The following is a 21553-nucleotide window of genomic DNA, read 5'->3' as shown; positions in this document are numbered from 1 at the left end:
GACTCACTTGGTATAATTTGTCCAAGAGGGCAATTTGAAGTATGGTGAGTGTAACTAGAACAAGTCATGCACATTTCATTGGGATGGTGAGGATATGATTGAGTTGCCGGACCTTGATTCAAAAGGAATGTATCAAACCTTTGAGTAAGATTTTTGACCTCAGCGGCAATTTCCATGGAAGAGTCTATTTGATTTATAGCTTTCTTTCCTCCCATATGTGCTAGGTGACTACCCCTAGAAGATGCAGATCTATGCATTGAGTTTTCACTCATTTTTTCGAAAAGTTGCCAAATTTCATCTTCATTTCTTTCAATGTAGCTTCCGCCACAAGAAGCATCAACAATGCCCTTATTGGCATCGGATAAACTTGAAAAGAAACATTGAACTAATTGCCACTTAGGAATGTCATGATGTGGACACTTCCGTAGCAAGTCATTCAAACGTTCCCATGCTTCATGAAGGGGTTCTCCTTCTTGTTGTTTAAATTCACGAATGGAAGTTCTCATGGCATCAGTTCGACTTGCGGGGTAATACTTTTTTAAGAACTCTTGTTGCAATTGTGCCCAAGAGGTGATTGTATTTGGCCGCAAGTTGTTGAACCTATATTTAGCTTTATCCCGAAGAGTGAAAGGGAAAAGCTTCATTTTTAGGACTTCTTCCGGAACATCCGTGATTTTCACGGTGGAACAAACTTCCAAGAACTCATCTAAATGTTTATAAGGCTCTTCATTGCTCAACCCATAGAAAAGGGGGCACATGTTAATGGTGGAAGCCTTAATCTCATAATGATGAGCACGAAAATTTGGCAATTGAATGCAAGTAGGTGCATTATATTGATTTGGAGTGTAACGATCCCTAAGGACCATTGGAGGATTGAGAGGATTGAGAGGAGGATATGGCATTTGACCTTGTTGATGATATGCCATTTGACCTTGTTGAGGGTATGCCATTTGAACATATTGTTGTTGTTGCTCACCAATTGGGGGAACAACATTTGGCCTTGGCATCCCTAGATTAGGTTGTTGCACCGCATGATTAACTGGTTATGGCATTCCCAAGGGTGGATGCACACCTTGAGGATCCACAATATGAACTTGTGGTGGGTGGTGCACACCATTATGATCCACATGACCAAGATCTACAATGGGATCTTCAATTGGATCTTCCATTAAAGGTGATGGAAGATCAAAATTTAAAAGATTAAGATGACTATCCCTAGTACTACTTCTTAAACGCCGAAGAAAAATTTCGAGATTTTGATTTACAGGAGCAAGAGGACGATTAAGTGATCTACGACCATGCATGCACTAGAACAAGTCAACACACCAACATTTCAAAATTTCAACCTCCACATACGATGTTCCCAAACTCCTCAATAATATCAATGCACTTAAAACAAATAAATGCCTCCACACGGGCCGATGCCTTCTACAAGAAGGTATGCTTGGACTTAAAAATAAAACAATTCAATTTAAGCCTCCACTTGGGCTGTCCAAAGCATGCAAATTGGTATACAATTAAAGTACTAAAATTAAAGAGAACTTACAGATGGTCCTTAAGCAACTTCAAATTTTTTTTTAATTGCTTCTAAGTCCAGCGTTTGCTCCACTTTGCTTCAAGTACCTAATTGACAAATCAAATAAAAAAAAAAATTAAAAATTAAAATGACTTAAAAGTAGACAATCAACAAAGAACTAATGTTTAATTCAATTCTTCAAAACCGTTAGATCCCCGGCAACGGCGCCAAAACTATGGTGCGACCGAGCGTGTGCACAAAATAATGCACAACACTTTAGGTTTAGAAATAATGTCAAGTGGGCACCATATTTTAAAATTTATAAAACCACTAAACACTTATACTATGGAGTATGAAATGAGCAGGGATCGTCCCAAGAGATCTAAACAATTATAGGTTTTCCAGAATTGAATTATACTTTAGTGCTTCTGTGATTGCCAAAAGGGTTTTGTTTGTGATTAAAACTAATTTTAAACTAAATGATTGCAATAAAGAAATAGAGTTTAAGAGATTGGAAAGAGACTTAGGGTGTAGGATTCACCACTAAGCACATTCCCTAACTCACTCACTTTCAACTAATTGGGGAAATAATACTATGTAATCTATATGTGGCTAACAAAAGCAATGAAAAGTGTAAACCATCAATTTCAAGCATGAATCAACTACCTAATGACAATTAAACTAAGTGTAGTGCAATTCACCCATTCAAAGCATGATTTATCAATCCAAGTTACAAATTTAACACACATTAATCTAGAAGATAATGCAATTGTGACAAAAAGTATGGAATTCAAACATAAGTATGGATGGTCTACTTACCTAATAATTGAATTGCAATTAAATTAATTAAACTTAAATTAAACTAATTAAACATGAATTTAAAACTAATTAAACAACAAATTAACCTAAACATGTAGTACCATCCATCAAATGTAAGCATTTTTCATCAATTTGAAACACAATTACAACTAAGCAATACCATGCATAGCCATCACAAGAATCAATTAACAAAGAATTCGTGTGTAAAATTTGTTTATCAATCAACCGCACATAAGACAATATGAGATTAATACAGATAATCAATTGGAAGAATTTAATTCATAATATTCAAGACTATACACTAATTACATAAATTAATCCCCAAAAAGTATGAAAAGAGAGAGAGAATAGGTTACATGCTTAGGGTTTATCCAACCCTAAGTAGAAGAATCAGCCACTCATGGTTGATGGAGTCGAAGATAGGACAATCCCCATCATCTGCTTCATCTTCTCTGAACTTTTCTTCCAAACCCTAGCCTGTTCTTCTTTTTCCCTTTCTTCGCGTGTTTTTTTCCAGAGAGAAAATACGATACCACGATACAGAAAAAAAAATAAAATAAAACTCTTTTTTTTTTTTTCTAATAATCTTTACTTAAATAAAAACTAAAACTAACCCTAATCTAATGGCTCACTGGGCCTTAAGTAACAATCTCATTAAAGCCCAACAGTTCCCAAAATGAGCCCAAAAATTAAATAAAAACTGTAATGTTGCTAAGTCCTGGGGGATCGATCCCCCACCCTGGGGATCGATCCCCCCAGAGTTGACAAATTCCTTTAAGCCTTATTCAGCTCCATTTTTGTCCCCCGCTATTTGGTTTGCTTCTCCATCTTTGGGAACATCATCAAAGGCCCGAAATTGACCGCTTTGTGCCATTGTCTGAAAATCTTTGCTTAACTCCAAAAAGGCTTAATTGGACCGTTCTTAGCTCATTTTAACTTTATTGCCCTGAAATACACATAAACATAAATTAGGACTAAAATATAAAATTAAGATAGATGCAAAGACTGAAATACCTTAGCTTAGGTGCTGAAATGTGCAACATTTAAGCACTTATCATCTCTAAAGGCCTTGGTTTTATCTTTTACTTCCACATTCGGGATCCGTTATCGGATCAATCTTTAGGTCATCATAGAATGCACTGGCTTGTAAAACCAAGGCCGTCACACCCTGGCTCCCCTCAACCAATTGGCATTCTATTGCCATTACCTCACATGAGCCCCTGGCTCCACTCCAATTAAATGATGTGAATTGCATAGTCCCAGACTACCAACTACACACATATGGTTGGGTTATACGTCTACTCGTCCAGATGGCCCCTGACCACCTCCACATACTATGGGCACCTTTAGCCTAATGACCATAACAAAAGAGTAATTGTAGAAAGTCCCTAACTGCACTCAACAAACTCATACTACCGCTCCAATAAGATTAATCCCTTCAATTAAATACTAAATACATTTAAATTAGTTCTTACTCATAATATCATGAGTTTGTCAAACACCTTAATTAATAATTAATTAATTAATAAATACCAACATACCAGTACCAACTCATATTCCTAATTACAATAAGTTACAATTAATTGTACTCACCTTCCCCAATACCAATTCATATCATGTTCTGCCAAAACTGATTCTCCTCCATTCCGTACCCAATTGACAAAACATACAATATATATATATATATATATATATATAATACTCTATATACAAGTGAACCCAAATCGACCTTCTTTAAATGAAACAAACACATACTAGCACTCACCGTGACGCACACCAAAGAATTTTGATCAAATGGTCTTCTAATGGGTCCGCCACCATCATTACCCATTTATTTTCTTTTGCATTTAATACCGTTTCTCACCACGCTAAACATATATATACTGTATAAAAAATATATTAGCCATCACCCCCCACATACAACCCCTGTAATCAAAGTAAAGGAAAAAAAAAAATCAAAGGCAAAGGGATAAGAAGCCCTGACACAATAATCCAGACATTAGTAAGCACCAAACAAAGCCTAATTGTTTTTTGGCAAAACAATCCCATTCAGTGGACCCCGCCACTATCCTTGTTTCACTCCAAATTTACTCCTTCCTTTCACGTATTATGCTCCCCTCTTTCTCCGTGTTCTTTTATTACACTTATATCATCTTCCATCATCAAATACATAGCTTCCATCATCACCAATATATGTACACATATATATATCTAACATTCAGTAATGAAACTTCATCATAACCCACTAACTTAATAAATAAATAAAACTAATTTACTAACTAAAGAACAAAATACCAATAACCCAAAATCAATCCTTATAAATCTAAGCTAAACTGAAACTTCAATTAACCAGGTTTCCAATCATAATTAAATAATCAATTTTAACAGTAAAAAGAAATAATGAAATAAATATAAATTCTAATCAACCAGTAACTCCAAGTATAAACTCCATATATAAGTCTAATTAAATATAATTATCATGAGTTCTATAATTAAATCATAGATAATCATCTTACTATTAATCGCATAATTATATATAGGATATAAACAAGAATAAACTTGCCTGCAAATACACTATTCGCTTAAGCAGATACTGTCTTTGCAATATCAGTGAAAAATCCTTAAAATAGCTTGTTTATGCCGTAATGCACAGATGCCTGTTAACCACCTGTGACGTTCCGAATTTTCGCAAATTTAGATATGTTAATGTGACCTGAAAGTTGACCCGATAAAGGATTCGAAATGCATAAGTGAAAACAAAAACAAAGTCTATAGGGATATTCAGTATCCCTAAATGCCATGGTGACTTTCCATGAAGTCACAGAATCAAAAGAAAACAAATGCGGAAGCGAAAGGGTGAAAGTAGACCAAGAATGCCCCCAAGGGCAAAATGGTCATTTCACATGAAAACAAAGTCTGTAGAGATGTACGCCATCCTTAAGACACAAATATGACTTCCCATGAAGTCATGGAACATAAAAGAAAACAAAATGTTGAAGCGACGTTTAAAAAATGAACAAATTTAGCCCTAGGGGCAAAATGATAATTTTAAAAAAGTTATGGATGCTACCGCTCGTACCATTGGATAGACAGCAAAAAGTTAACAAAGTTAGACTCGAGAATCACTTGATTCGAAGTTCGGACGGATGAGAATGGTCGAAAACAAAACGGACGTCGTCGCGGCTAAGGAGGGCACCAAGTCCAAGCCCCATGTGCCCTTGCACGCGATTTAGTTTATAAAGAACTCTTTTGAACTTTTAAAAAAACGGGATAATAGCTTAATTATCTAACTTAAAGATACGTAAAAAAAAAAAAAAAAAAAAAAAAAAAAAAAAAAAAAAAACTCCTCTAATATCTTCAATAAACACATCTAATGATAATTTATTTATTTATTTATTTTGACGGGTATTACATCATATCCTCTTTAAAAGAAATTTCGTCCTCGAAATTTACGTACCTTCATTTATGGTCTTGCAACTCTGCCTTAAGATCCTCTTCAGGATCATCCTCTTCACTTTTCATTTTTTTTAGAGGAATTGGGTTTGCATTGGGTCCGCAAAATGGAGGTCAATCTCGTACACAAGAAACCTTTCTCGGTTTATACTTTGGGATAACACCTATTGGAACAGAACTTTTGATATCTATTCCTGCCTTTTGAGTTCTTCCTCTCATATAAGCCGATAAATTATCCTTTTGCTTCTGTTGGTCCTTATTAATTTTCTTTCCAGTCATCCTTATTTTAAAATTCAATCAAATATAATAAAATAAAAGCCGTCTAACTTTTTCACTCATAAAATAATGACAACCATCCAATAATAATCAATGAATTTACAAGACTTATAAATCCAAATTTATTCATGTCAAATGCGAAGAACAACTTATATGTTCAAAGAAAATAATGTTTAACAACCATTAATAAGTAACCTTAAACGTCTACTTTATTCTTATGCAAATAACTAAAGAAAAAAAAAAATCATAATAATAATTTTCCCCTTTTTCATTCATAATTATTCCTCCTACTTCTGTGTTTCTGTTTCACCTGTCTCAAAACTCCTATGTGGCTTTGGACAAAACCTTACCATATGTCCGTTCTCTAAACAATTATAACATTTCCCCCATAAGTTATATGGCTTCTGTCCGGTTTTTGTCGACCCCACTGATTTGATTTATCCAGAACCTTCAATTCTTTGTCACTTCCATTTCTGCTCATTTTGTTCATCTTTTGTAGCCCATTGGCCACATTGGAACTGATCACTCTTACTTCCTTGAGCTTCTTGAAAAATACCCTTTCCTTTTCCTTTCTTTTCTAACTGTTGCTCCTTTTTCTTTGGAAAAATATTGTTGTTATTTTCTTCAATTGCCATGGCACATTCCACAACTTTTGCGTAGGTGTTACACCTATGCCCGACTACCAATCTTTTGACATGGGAGATCAAACTCCACTGAAACTTTCGAATCCTGTGTTCCTCATTAGCTACTATGTGAGGAGTAAATCGAGAGAGTTACGTGAACTTTGTCTCATAGTCACTAACCGTCGTTGTGTTACTCTGTTCTAATTCCATGAATTCAATCGCCTTCTTTTATCTCACGGACCACAAAAAATGTTTTTCATATAACCATGTCTTAAATTCTTCCCAAGTCATAGCGGCTATGTCTAAGAAACATGCAGCTATCATCCTTTTTTGCACTTCAGTGTTGTCCATTATCTCAAAATACTTTTCCATGTCATCGATCCATTTTTCGGCATCAAGTGGATCGAAAGCTCTAACGAACTCAATAGCTCTTAATTTGCAAATGTCACTTATGTATGTAGTCATGGGAACTTGTTCCATATTAGGATTTGGCATTTGTAGTGCCTCGTCCATCTGAGCCATGCCACGACCTACACCACCCTAACCGGCACCTCCTTGACCTCTACCTCTAGCATGTCGTCTTCAGCCTTTACCAGCTCCCGACATCCTATTTAATGAAGAATGATATAATCATTAGTCTTAAAGATTAATCATACCTAAGATGGAGCATGCTACGAAAGCAAATAATTTACGCATTCCATAACACATTTCATATCTTAAATTCCATTCTTACAACATTACCTTCACCCTGGAATTCTTAAACCTAGGCGCAAAATTAGTAAAACACGTGTCACTACAATATAATATAATAAATAAAAAGATTTGAGAGGTTATTCAGATTAAACCCAATATGATCCAAATTCCCCTTTCTCACGCTACTCTTTTTGTTCACAGAGTGAATAAGAAGGGGATCTTGTCAAAAAAAAAAAACATTTTAAGCTAAAATTCATAAATAAAATAATATTACAAGATACAAACAAAGCTTAAGATGATGAATAGAAAGAATAACTAGAAATGTAATGATACATATATATTTGTTTTTCGTCAAAATAAAAAAAGACAAGAAATAAGCAATAATAATGTATAATGCAATCAACAAATCATTTATCAAACGATGTGAACCAAATTTTATGTAATTGGGTGTACTTTAGCTAAAAACAATTAATAAGTATATATAAGAACAATTGATAAGTATATATAAGGATTACACATTAAACCATGAAAGATAAAAGTTAAAACTTCCAGTATTAGCATATTATGGTTTCAGCAGAGTAGTTTGAGAGAAAAAGAGAGGGATAGTTAAATTAGGATTTGATTTGCAACCTTTTGGGTAGGCAATCAATTTTTTTAATTTTTATTATTTTCTATTTTAGGGACACTTGTTACATTACTTTTACGCCACATCAAGGGTAAGCAAAAACTTCCTACTTACCGATGAGTAAGCAAGTATTATCCTTTAACTAATTTTGTCATTTCACACTGATATGGGGGCTAATTTGATAACAATTTTTTTTTTTTTAGTTAAGCTATTTAATTTAGTGGTTTTTTTTTCTTTTTTTTTTTTTTTTTTTTTTTTTTTTGTGCACCAATTTGATGGTAAAGAAGAGTTTTGTGATTTTATCCCTAGAAAAAAAAAAAAAAAAAAAAAAGGAAGAAAAAGACACTATGGTGCTATTTAATAATACTGACCTTAAAATATATATATAGATAAAATTGAAATTTTCAAAGTACTGAATTTTAACCATCAAAATTTTAAGTGCGAAATATATTAAAATGTAAACTTGTTTGATATTGTATTAATTTTAAGCACTGAATTCATTAAGATTGTTTGTTAAATGCAAAAACTGAAATCTAAATGTTGTATATATTACATTTTTACCCTGAATATTTTCTACTCATAATATTATTTTAAAAGATACTATATTAAAACATAAACATATATATATAATAATAAATTTCACCAAACAAACATTTAACAATGGATATTAATGTCAAAACTTATCATAAAAATTTCAAAATCAACATATAAAATGAATACTGATGAAAATGAAATAATTATGAGAAGGAAATTAGAATTCATGCACATCATTCGATTTTTATTTATATAGTAGATTTGCATCATAACAATGGCGTGAGGGTTTCATTGCATGATTATTGATTACAAACTTGAGTGAACCATGCAATATATTTACATATTGCATATTATTTATATTTTGTTGAATATATTTACATTTATTTATATTTTGTTGAATATTATTTATATTTACATATTAAAGAAGAAAAGTACAATGAAACAATTGAGAAATTGGGGTAAACTAAGACTCCGTTTGTTTCAACGTAAAATAAAAAAAAGTAGAAAAGCAACAATATAATGTCAATAACACAACCTGAAAATAAGACAACTCCCTGACAATCACTATATGCATTTTTTTCCTAGCAAACAAACAACACTGCATAAAACCAAGATTACAAAGTTCAGCCGGGTACGATCACCAAGATGAGAACATACAAACAACAAGCAAAACACAAAGCAACCATTATAGTGGTACACAAAGACGCTGCAAATAAAAAGGCATTCCAAGCCCTCCATATTAGCTTCAGACAAATCGAAGCATTATAGAACAACCCAAGACTAAAATATTGGGGAAGCCATATCCCCTGCACCGCAGACACATAATACTTTTTCACCCAGCAAACCAACAGCATTTAGACCACATAATCAAGCCCATTTTGTGTCCCCACCACCTCTGTCTTTGGGTGGTCATCATTCTTTTCAACATACAGAAGTGGTGGGCCTACATGATTAGAACAACATTTCCTTACGTCTCCCCCACGCACTTGCAGAAGACTAATTAAACTATGGTCCACAGTCTGACTCCACACAGTAGCACACGAAACTCGAGGACGACTTTGGTGCGTATGAGGAGCAAACAGAAGGCAATAAGATATTGCCGGCAAGCCACCATCGGCGGGAAATCCAATTGCAACAGAAGCAATATAAAACCACCGCCAAACACAGAGAGCAACAAAAATTACACACAGCGGATTTAAACCATCAAGACAACGTATTCCAGCAACATCCAGCCACGACCCAAAGTTAATGACGACCGGAATAGATGGAGCACTGATCGGAGTAATTAGGGTTGCTGTAAAAATCCGTCTAACTCGCAAAATCTTTAATTGTACCCCCAATGGTTGACACACCCCCAAACAACACTTTGTTGTATAACATAATGGATATGCCAGATTCTAAGACAGGGACCCTGAAACACTATACAGAATACACCCATCGGAGGAATTTACAGATTCAGGCATACATAACATAACCACCGGAGGAATAAATTTGGCAACACCAAACCATGTCCCATAGTCCAAGGTGATTGAAGGAATCCTAGCACTTATAAACGATGAATCCACCATGGAAAACTAGAACAACATATAGAAAAGACAGAATCTAAAACAATACCCAAAGAAATTTAGAACGACAAGAGAAACAAAGAAAAACAACACAATACCTGGGTTAAAAGGGAAGATCGGTGGATATGGATATGGATATGGACCCATTCGATTGCCACCGATCAAAACTCGCGATCCAAGAAACCGCATAAACCATGAACCCATCCAAGCTGACCACCCACATAAACAGCTAACTTGAGACTGGAGGGAAGATAACTCAACCGAAAACATCTTGAAGAGAAGAGATAAAACTTTGATGAAGAGAGAAAAACAACACTAACATAACATGTTGCTTGCCCACACACATTTGTTTTCAACTCTCATCTTTTAAGAAATGACACCAAAAACAGGAAATGGATGAGCCAAAAGTGGTTGTGCTAACAATTCTTTATAAATAAATAAAAAAAGGGGGCACTCCTTCAGGTTTGGCCAAATATCACTCTCAAACATCTTTCCAAAAGTACTATCACTTACGTCCATTTTTACTTTTCCGTCGTAGTTTCTGTTAAAAATATGAAAAAGGACAACTTTGTCCCTAATTTTTTTTAATTCTATTTATTTTAAAATATCAAGTTATTTAAATTACTATTATACCCTTATTATTACACCAGCTTACTATTAATCCGGAGCTTTCCACCTCATCCATGCTCTGCATCGCCAACCAAGACAGTCTAAAACTAAAATTTCACAACCCAATTGAAGAAACCAACTATCGTTACACAACAGGAGATATATTATCCCATTGAGCCAGAAGCAAAAGTAAACTTAGTTGCTTACCTAATTGTCATTAGAATCGAAACAATCCAGAGAACATAAACAACAGCTTTCCCATTATACATAACAAAGAAGACAAAACTAGAAGCTTGCACATCAATGAACCTAAATTTCAGAATTATAATTTTAAAAGTGAGAAAAAAAAAATAATAAAAATAAAAATAAAAATTTAACCTCCTTATTTTCCACTAATCAATCTTCAACCTTTCCTTCTGCAAAACTCAAAGCTTGACAAACTGATGGCTCAATCTCTTCTTCGGTGCAAAAGTATGATTTACTTCCAATCAATTCAGCCACCCTTTTCGCTGGTCCTGGGGATTGTCAATGATGCAAAGGGCAGTCCTAATCCGCGAAAACATATCGGAAATTTAAACTATTTTCCAACAAAAAATTTTCATGGAAAATTGCAGGGACCATCAATGGTGCACTGCGAATTTCCCACTTCTTCTTCACTCTGCTCTCCATACATTGATCACGGCCTAGCTCCAGCAGAGTACCACGCGATATACTCACGATGAAGCGCGCTTCTTCACTGTTTGTAATCTTTTTTTTTGCTATCAGCGAACGGGGTAGCCGGGGGCGAATTCAACGCCGGTCGTTGAAAGGGTTGAAGAGACCGGACTTGGTGGATGACGAGGAGGTGTACTGGGGCCCGGGGGTCGCTACCCAGTCAAGAGTATTTGGCTGAATTGATAAGAGAACCCCCATCATCTTTCTTCATGGAAGCCCACCACCTAGAGAGTTTTTCTCTCTCTATGTATATAATCTAATTTGTAAATTTACAAAATATTTAGGATAGTTTAGTCTTTTATCTAATTCTTTAGGTTAAAAAGTTATTTTGACAAAGTCAAAGGATATTTAAGTCTTTTTATATTGTGTCATAGCACTGCAAGTAACTGCTGGGGTGTGAATGAAAAACGGAGTAAAAGTTTATAATGTGACTGATAGTTATTTTGAAAAGATATTTAAGAATGATATTTGACCAAACTTGACGGGGGTGTTAGTGAATTTAACCAAAAAAATAAAAAAAATAGGTTATTACATGACTGCAGGCAACCATCATTTACACAATCATCCTTTTGCACTAAGCAAAGCACCCAACCAAAACACAAAGGCATATGCAAATCTAGAAAATCTGAAAACCATTTCCAAATAGCACTAGCAAGAGGATACGTAATGAACAAATGGTCCCTATACAAATAGCAAAGCAAGAAGAAGAAGAAGAAACAGCAATGATCTTTATAAATTTCTTCTATTTATGTAGTCATCATACAATGATCTTTATAAATTTCTTCTATTTATGTAGTCATCATACATAGCATGGGCTATGGCATCACTTCTAATTGCCAACTCTGTACTTTCTGCCCTCTCTTCTCTTTGTATTTGTTGGAGTCTTTGTCTTTCGGGTTGAAACTCATCATTGGAGTCTTGCATAATTCCGTCATTTGGATCAACTTCTTATGTGGTTGTGTAAGATACAACATGCTAGTACCACATTAACTTGGGTTGGATAGTCCCAAAAAGGCTCGGCATCAAGCACACGGAAGCGTTTCTTTACTACACCAAAACTATTCGATAGAGGTCCGTAAGGAAGAGTGATGAAAATTGAACAACTCTCTTTCATTTTCCGAAGGACGGTGACTATATTCTTTCAAATGATATCGAACGTCATGGGGGAATAAATCCATTTCGAATGCCGTAACCCGAATCAACAAGATAGTATTTACCTACAAATTAAATGTTAAATCATTATGATTAATTTCACACTCTCTAATACAAACAAAAATAAAAATATGAATCGGTGGTAATTAGGTATAAATTATTATACAAACACACATATATATGTATATATTTCAAGTAAAATAGCACTTGTGTTAAAATTCAGTTGCTATATGATAGAAATAATTCATTGAAATCATTTCCATCTAACTCCTCCCAAACAATATTTTTGAAAAAACAGACATTCATAAACATCACAATATAGAGTCAGCAGAGGCCCAAAATTAATATATAAAAACACTTATTATAATACACCAAAATATACCTACGTAGCTATATATTTTATATGAGAAATTGGTACCTAAAACAGAAGAGAGAACGGCGGGGGGAACAAATGGGGGAGTGAAGTTCCAATGGATGAATATCACCAACGAATCTGAATGCGATTTTGAATGAAATCAAAAGCTTTAAGAGTAGATAAAGAACTTATACATATATATATAGATTTATACAGGTATATAGAGCTTATACATTCAAATTTTCTTCTAAGGTTCCACAGTGGTGATACAGAGTATTTGAAGGATTGATATGTTCTACGGTCTAGGGTTTCACAGTGGATAGAGAAAGAGGAAGAGAGATTTCCCAGTGGGGGAAGAAAGACAGAGCACGATAAAGGTCGAGGTTGTCTGGTTCGTTGTGGAGGCTGAGAGTCAATTCGACCGGGGTTGAGTTTGTAAAATAACTTTTCCAAAATTCAAAGGCAAGTTGTTTTTGTAACTTTTTGATAAAATATTTTATTGATTTACATAGGTTTTGAGTGAACCAAACACCATAAAATAAAAGAATATTTTTTAAAAAATATTTTACTTTCAAACAAACTTAACCTAAAAGTAAAAATTCATGGAAAGGGAGTAAAAATGCATAGTTTAAATAGAAAGTCCAACAATACATTTAATTTCAAGACTAGAACAAGTGATGGGAACCTAAAAATAATTGATGATAACATTGTCATTAACAAAAATATTTTAAAACTTAAAATTGCGATAAACGTTAAACAAGATCCGTGTCCCCGCAGGTTCTGTTTTAAGCCCTAAATAGCGACAGGCATGATTCAATTCTCATATACATGATCAAATTTATCGTTTGAAATTCTATGCATGAAGTGAAGGCATATGTTAAGCTTAGCTTAATGGGAGAGCAAAGATAAGTTATTTTTATCAAATTTATTTTTGTAAATGGAATGATAATGGATTTTTTTTTTGGTAAATAGATGATAAATTTAGCTATATAAATGTTAATTCGAGTAAAAGATCCGTTTTATGAAAAATCTTAATTTTTACATTAATAGATAATTACGTTTGAGAATTTAATTTATTTATACAGGTTTACATAAAAAAATTATATAATAAATTCATTTAAAGCAAGACTTGTAGGAGTGAATCCTTTTAAAATTACAACTCTTGTGGTACAAAAGACTGCAATTTTTTTGTTTTTCTTTTATTATTATTATTTACTTGATAAAGGATTAAAATCCATTATGTGACAATGGAATGTGTGATCAGAGGAGCTTCATCTTCTTCTTCTGAACCAACACTTCTAGAGTGTAGAGGTGCAAAGAATTTTAGAAGGATTGTAGAGCGAATGTAAAATATATAAGATATTTGTGGTAATGCATTTTAACGGTCCAGATTTTTATCCAAAACTTCCAATGTTCATGTGATAGAGAATTGCAAAGAATTCTAGGAGAATTGTGGAGCGAATATAAATTATCTATGAGATTTTGTAATGTATTTTAGAGAATTGTTGATCCTGACCGTTCGGGAAATTGGGGGTAATGAATTGTAATCGTTAATTTGAGGAGTTAAAATGATATAAAAGGAATGGAGAGGAACGAAAGTATTAGTATTGCACCCATAATTGGTTGCAAATGCTACTCTGTCACTGATAGAATGACAAAGTAGTCAACACCAGTTAATGCGGTCAGCCTTCTCCTAGTCTCAACCATACGTCTTTATGGTCCCCTCCTCCAACTGGGTTTTGTAAGCTGAATGTCGATGCTTCTTTTAATGGGAGATCACTTGAATGCAGGGTGGGCGTTTGTTCTTCGTAATCATGAAGGTATTTTGTTGAGAATTGCCTATTTCTTTCTCCCATACACCATCAGCCACAGTTGTAGAAGGTTTGGTGTTGCGTGTCGCCCTTCAAGTGTGCTTGGATTGGAATTTTCAAACACAGTTGTGGAAGGTGACTGTAAATTAGTTATGGAGCTCAATCCGACGGAGGAAGCTATGAATGTAATTGTTGACGATTGTAAGTTTTTGCTCGATAGAGGAAACAACGTCTCTCTAAAATGGACCCCAAGGTCGGGTAATGGGTCAGCACATGCAGCGTGCAAAATGGCCCCATTCTCATGGGAGATGTTGGTATGTTGGGATTCACTCCCTAGTTCTGTCTCAAAGGCTCTGTTTGTAGATGCCTCTTTTGTTTTGTAGTTTTGTTTGTATGGTTGCTTCTAATTAAAAAATAATAATAATAAGAATAATGGAGAGTAGGATAAAATTAACTGAATATAGAAGAGGGATTTTCGGGAACTACATTCTTATAATTCAAAATGTAAATCGGCCTTGTAATCCTGTGAGAAATATAATTGATGATTTTGTGTGAGAGTACGTAAGTCTAAGAAAGAAATATACTTGATTGTGCTGTGTAAGAGTATCCAAAAGCACAGTGTCTGCAATATTGATATTATTAAAATTTATTTTATTATTAATTTTTTTATTATAAAAAATCAACTATTACTTTAAATTTATTTCAGTTTTAATTTTATTTTTGAATTTATCTATTCCCTCTGATAATATGTGTCATTTGAGAAACGTGACTTACAAAACATGATACTTATTATAGTCGGGACAGATGAAATATATTTTTTAATAGTAAATTGTTGTTAATTCTATTTGTAAGACAAATTAACCAGTGTAAAGTATAATAGTCAAATAGCCAAATAATATTTACTAAGAATGTACTGTATTTAATTTTCAGTTTTATCATACTCTAAAACAATGATATATTATAGGCATGATAAACAAACATATGAATTTATAAAATATAACAAGTTAAGGTTTGTGATTGGGCTCTGCCTTGGTTGGGCTATCTTTTTAAACTATGTAATGGTCTCTGGCCCATCCCACTAGGTGGGTATTTGTACAGTTCACTTCTATATATATATATATATATATATATATATATATATATATATATATTTGCTTGACTTCTTAAAAAATAAAAATAAAAATTTACAAAATTTACAAAATGTATATATATATTAAATAAAAAAAAGTGTAAATATATATTGAATAAAAAAAAGGAATACATCTCTATATATATATATATAATAATAATAATAATTTATTTATATATTTTTAAAGATAAAGTGCAATAAAACCCCCCTTCAAGTATGAGTCAAGTGTAAGTAATCCTCGAACTACAAATAACCCTCTCCAATTAATCCCCTCCAAGTATGATGGTAAAGTTGAATAAATGATGTAGAAGATTATAATTTAATGAACCACTAAAAATTTAACATGTCACCAACCTTTTCACAAGAACCAATTATATGTTGACAACTCACCCAACTTAAAGAGAGAAACAGTGACAAAAAAACTGATATATCATGTGTATACATATATATATATATATATATATATCTTGTATATCGCTCCATTCTTCAATGGATCGATTTTGCTCCACCTCGTCTCGGTCTCTTTTGAATTAGTCAGGATGTTGAAATTTAAGAAATCGAAATTCAATTTTCAATTTAGGGGTTGGGGTTGTACCATAACTCACCGGATTGGATCCTTCAATGACGTTCCAGTTCTGAAATGAAATTCTAACCAAATACATATATGTATATATATAATTCACCGGTCGGTTAGTCGTTGTTCTAAACGTTTTCCGATTTGGGTCGTTAAAATTCTTAGGTAACGATCTTCTGAAATTGTTGCTTTCACAAGATTGAAGCGCACCGAACTGAAACTTGTGAAGCTCGCCGGAGCAGTTTGAACTCTGCACCTCGCCGAAACTATTGGTGAATAATCTGCGTTGTTCGCCGGAAATATAAATATGCATGAAGTCAGGTTCACTGCTCTCAATCTTCACACGTCGTTTTAGCATCGACCCTTCTATCTTAGATCACGCCGGTAGCGACACTATATTCTTCTTCAACCAGGTCTCCGACGGTGACCTGGTATATCCCATGCACGACAACGTAATGGTCGTTGTCCTCTTTAGCACCCGAAGGTCGCTACCATCCACGACGAGAACCAGATCACAAAAACGATCTGGTCATACTCTTTCACGGCAACACAAAAATCGCCGTGGTGTTTACACTTTCCATTATTTTTAAATAAAAAAACAAAAATTTAATTTCATAAGAGGTGATTTAAATTTCTTACTTCTTCTTTCTATACATGTCTTGAAATCTTGACCATGACTTATAAATTGAGACCCAAAGCCAACAAGGCAGAGATAAGGGATGGAGGCAACTACTTCATGAAAAACCCTAATCCCTCTCTAAGCCGATTCGGCATTCTAAGGCAATTTTCAAGCCGAACACTATTTTAAAATTATTTGAGTGGAATAAGGCTTGATTAATTGATTATCAAAACATTCCTTTTTGACTATTTTAGTATTTACTGAATATTTTGTTGGGCTTATTTTGCATGGTTCCTAGAAATTGGATTAAGTTGAAGTTTGGAAGTTGTAACATTTGTATAATGCATATGGCGTATGCATGGAATTTGGTTCGCTGTATTGGTTAATACGCAATATATTAGTCGGTTGATAACAATTTTTTGAAGGTCCGACACAATTACACACTGATATTTGCTCAAATCCGTTATATCGGAACCGATACTACGACTGTGAACCATGGTATGAATATATCAATATACATATTTACAGGTGTGGGTTTTTGCAAATTTGGGTTCAATTTTTATTTTATTTGTTGGTTTTAATGAACTCTATTTGATGATTAATTCCTGTATAGTTTGTATGAATTTGGTGATAATTTATTTGAGTTTGAAGATTGAATATTTGGGCTCAATTTTAGTTACTACGATTTGTGATTCTAATTTGTTCTAATTGATACTTGAATATTTTTCAATACTTTTGGTGTGGAGATTTAATTGAGTTAAATGTATTGTATGCATATTGCATATACAAGCCAAGAGTTCTGCCCCGGCCAGAGATAGACCGATAGGAAATTTGATTTAATTAAGTAACTATCAATGCGAACTATTTAAAAATAATAATAATAATAAATTAAAAAATAAAATAAAATACTAACTGTGGATTTAATATGAAGTAAAAGAGAAATTTGGTAGAAAATGTATTTGAACATAAAAGTAATTTACCAAGAACTATCAATGCGAACTATTTAAAAATAATAATAATAATAAATTAAAAAAAATACTAACTGTGGATTTAATATGAAGTAAAAGAGAAATTTGGTAGAAAATGTATTTGAACATAAAAGCAATTTACCAAGACGTTGTGGCCTAATAACAATATGGGTGTATATGTGATGTGTGTTTCTTATCAATGAAAAAAGTAGAAGAAGTCATTAAGACAAACAAAATGCTTGTATGTATAACATATTTATACAAAAATATATACAATTTGTAAGTGAGGAGAAAATTTTCCTTCTAACCGTACGACGGACGCATTCGGACTATACCTGTAATACACACACAATAATAAATGATTAGATATGCCCATGATACAACGACCACAAAGAAAATTTTCTTGTAGGTAAGTGATGCCTATTTTGAGTATGAGGCACAAGTGATGGAATGGCCTTGCTCTTGACTGGACTTTACATACAATATTTTAATTGAGCTCCAACTGTGAACAAAACTTTAGTGGAGCGCCACAATGGTAAGCAATTGACTTCTCCTTCACGAAACTCTATTCCATGCACTAAAATAATCATTATCCACTTGATTCCTTTAGTAGGATTTAACTAGGAGTACACTCGGACTTAATAGGAGTGAATCCACGGACTTTTGTTCAAATTCTCCTTTTTATTTGAGAATGAGAAAGTTATATCATCCACATTTGAGAATGAAAAAGTTATATCACTTAAATATTCTTTATTTATAATTAAGGATGTATGCGGTTTAGATTAGACTAATTTGAAATTATTTTGGAATCAAACCACTCTTAATAATTTCATAAGAATTGAAACCAATCCGAATCATAAAACTAATGGAACTGAACTGATTCGAACCGTGAAAAAACGGTTTGGTTTGGCTCGATCCACGGTTTTAAGTTTTTTCTTATAATTCAATCTAATATATATATTAAATTAGAAATATATATTATATGTAATATAATTTTTTATAATATATTTTGATATATAGTTGAGTGGTTAAATGGCTAATCTTATTACTCTATAATTTATATAAAGTACAAAATATATAAATATATATACAATATATAAAAGGGTTCGATTTGATTTGGTCCTGTAGAACTTCAAATCGTAATTGAACCGTTTACAAATGGTTCCAATATTTTGGAACTGTAATCGAATCAAACTGTGAAAAAATCGAGCCAAATTTATATTTGATTTGGCCCGGTCCAATTTATCAATTCAATCGATTTTTTTATACACTCGAATTACAACTCATTCAAATTCAAATTTACTTTTAATTGACGACATCTCATTTCTCATAATCATTTATGTTTTGTGTTTTCAATTTCATATGAAGTTAAAACAATATTTTTGTTTTGCTGTGATGCTAAAAAAAAAAAAAAAAAAGGGGGACTGTTGGCAAACATTCCCTTATTTTGTGGTACACCATCACTTAAGTCTTCCAAAACAAAAATATATATATGGATTTTCTTATAAAGAATAAAGAAAATGACTATATATTGTAGAATATATAAAACAAAATTTGTTATCTTAGAGAATTATTTTGAACAAAATTTGTTATCCAAATTTGAGTGGTCCATTAACTGAGTAGTTTATAACTGGTCTTTTTAGTTTTTAAAAACTGTCAAATTGTGACTACTTCTTATATTTGTTACAAATCACTTGAATGGATGGATATTGTTTCCAAAGCTAAAAAAATTGGAAATGTGTGACTCCATTTCTAGAATTTTTGGCCATCCTTCTATTTTGGTATGTCTCATAATATATGTCTCACTCTAAAAATAAATATAATACATATTTTTTATAATATTTCCAAGTTACTCTTTTAACATTGATTTGATTAAAAAGTGCACTAATTATGAAGTACAATCTTATAGCCTTTAACAAGGATAAATTTGAAAATTTATTCTTATTAATACAATAAATAAATAAAAGTATTAAAAACCCGCAACCATAAAGATTTGAATTTTCGTAAGAGTCCAAGAATTTTGGGACAAAGAGTATCAAAATGGCCGGTTTTTTTTTAGTGACTCCAATGAATAGAGTCCAATATGCAATAAAGACTTTTTGTCAACAATAAATAAAATATACTTTAATAATGATTTAATAACCGAATTCCATGGTTACTCAATTCAATTTTACGTGAGTAAGGTAGTGGCTCTCATTTATATAATATTATCGTGACGTCATCTGATGGGACTCACCACCTCTCTCACATAAATTGAATTCGGTTACTAAATCACTACTTAATATATACTAAGATTATATTCGGCCACATGAAATTGGAGGCTTTAAATTAGAATTAGTGGAATGGGAGGAAAATAACTCAGAAATTATATTCGGGTCCAATTACATGCAACCGAACACACCTTAAGAGTAATTATACTATCCAATAGTTTAACCTGATTAATTATTCTTATAATATATCTTAAAGTAGGAGAAATTATTTAATACTATGAGAATATGGTACCTGAGGTCATCTTAGCCCGTTGAATGTGGTGGGACTCACCATCACATCCATGATCCAACGACACCCACTACTCCGACACCATACTCCAACTCCAAGGTATTTAATACTTTCTTCTTAAAGTAGACCATACTAAAGTAGATCAAATTATTGGACTGATTATTCACTTTGAAAATCATTTTTCAGCAACAAAAACCCAAGTTTATCTTTTCCCAATTAAAATTGGATCACATCAAAGACCAAACAAATATCACCAAATGGACACAGACAACGTGGACAGATATTATTGGTTGGATTTAGAGGGTACATAGAGTAAAACTGTATCTCGAAGCACTGAATAATTTTACCGGGAAAAGAAAGAAAGAAAAAAAAGTTGGTAAAGAGACGTTGGTACAGAGACAGAGAGAGAGTGGTTAGGGTTACGTGGGAAGTACCTAGAATTTGAACGGAGTGGCTTGCATTTCGTACTCTCTCTCTACTCTCTCTCTTTCTCTCTCTAAAAAATCTAGCAGAATCTATGAAACAGGTCATTGGGGAGGAGACCCCGTCAATAGCAATATTAACAAATCTATACATATCTTTAACGATATTTCTATATATCTATCTATCTCTCTCTAAATTGGGGAATTGAAGTTGTTGACATCAAATTAAGCATTGGCATAGTAGTCCTTTGCTATTGTTTTCAGTTTTGAGGCCACAATTTCAGAGGATTTTCGGTTCATATAAACCTCCATTCTTCATTCTTTCACATTGCCCTGCATTTTGTCTCTGGTAATCCCTCTCTCTCTCTGGTTTTTAGGAAACACATGATTAATTATTATTTGTGTGTGTAATATTTGTGAATTGTGATTCTTCTTCGTTTTTTTTTTTTTTTTTTTTTTTTTTTTTTTTTTTTTTTTGAATTCTTCTGCCTCACATAGCTATTGATTCTGATGTAAATATGTTGGAAATATAGAGACTAATTTTTCACCTTTACATGTGTGTGTGTGTGTGTATATATATATGCGTGTGTGTGTAGA

General features: G+C 33.0%; 1 non-coding gene across 1 annotated transcript; it reads left to right on the top strand.

Moving 5' to 3' along the window:
• Positions 1–402: 402 nt before the first annotated feature.
• LOC132301899 (small nucleolar RNA R71) lies at positions 403–509 on the top strand. The gene has a single exon (XR_009480671.1). It is a non-coding gene; the product is annotated as a small nucleolar RNA R71 (small nucleolar RNA).
• Positions 510–21553: the final 21044 nt, after the last annotated feature.

Source organism: Cornus florida, unplaced genomic scaffold, assembly GCF_030987335.1.
Source record: "Cornus florida cultivar Cherokee Brave unplaced genomic scaffold, ASM3098733v1 CherokeeBrave_3.0.0_Hap2_Chr03, whole genome shotgun sequence".
NCBI lineage: Eukaryota > Viridiplantae > Streptophyta > Magnoliopsida > Cornales > Cornaceae > Cornus > Cornus florida.
Note: the sequence above shows the minus strand (reverse complement) of the source record. Positions and strands in the feature narration are given on the sequence as shown.